Source organism: Tupaia chinensis, unplaced genomic scaffold (assembly GCF_000334495.1).
Source record: "Tupaia chinensis unplaced genomic scaffold, TupChi_1.0 Scaffold000515_1, whole genome shotgun sequence".
Taxonomy (NCBI): Eukaryota; Metazoa; Chordata; class Mammalia; order Scandentia; family Tupaiidae; genus Tupaia; species Tupaia belangeri.
This window is the reverse complement of record NW_006160028.1, coordinates 7,456,212-7,457,025: the sequence shown is the minus strand read 5'-3', so window position 1 is coordinate 7,457,025 and position 814 is coordinate 7,456,212. Positions and strand designations below refer to the sequence as shown.

At 62.8% G+C, this 814-nt stretch overlaps 1 protein-coding gene across 2 annotated transcripts in view; it reads left to right on the top strand.

Annotated features, from left to right (window-relative positions):
- The window catches only part of NRROS (negative regulator of reactive oxygen species), a 39,915-nt gene that overhangs the window by 282 nt on the left and 38,819 nt on the right, over positions 1-814 (top strand). The gene's annotated exons all lie outside the window — the stretch shown is intronic.

Below are 814 nucleotides of genomic sequence, written 5' to 3'. Positions count from 1 at the left end.
CGCGCCCGCCGCGCCTCCTCTCGAGGTGGGCGAGCACGCGCGCGGCGGGTTGTTCCGAGGTCAGCGGCCGCCGCGGGGGAAGATGCGGCTTGCTGCATCCCAGCCCCGCGGCGTCCGCGCTGTGTTTAGGGCTGCGGGACAGGGTGTAGGTGGAAACACCTCCGTCCAGGAGCACTGAGAGCTTTAGAAGGTGGCGGGGTGTAGTGGAAGCAGCGCGTCATCAGAGGCAGACGTGGGTTTGAGTCCCAGCTCTGCGGAGAGAATGAGAGCAGGTGGGCCAACGTCTCTGAGCCTCCGTTTTCTTGTCTGGGCAATGGGGACAGTAGGGCTCCCTCCCTGGGCTGGATGTCAGAAGATGACTCTGAGAACACGCAGCATGCCGAGGGCTGGCTCTCCTTTCCTGCTCACAGGGCAGGTGGAGAATCACCATTTTGTAGGAGAAGACGCTAAGGCTGGTTAATAGCACCCCACATAGGGGTGTCCCAGCTACCGGGCTTGTTCCAGGCCTGAGCCTACAGCTGTGAAGAAGGCCAAGGCTCTCCTCTCCCAAGGCACTGCTGGTCCTTGGGAGACTCTGTGTTACTCGGAACCACACCAGTCACATGTCCGGAAGCCCAGAACTCAGGCCCGGGTGACCCCTTGATCAGTGCCCTTCCACACCCCTCCTGCCCAATTCTGGAGAGCTCCATGTACTTAGGAGCTGTCCTCAGAGCGGCACCTGGCTCCACTGTGCCCCAAGAGAAGAGGGCGAACACGTGCTCCCCAGGGCTGCCTGGAGGAGGCGGGGCCCTGGGCTGGTGGTCCCGCTGGCATT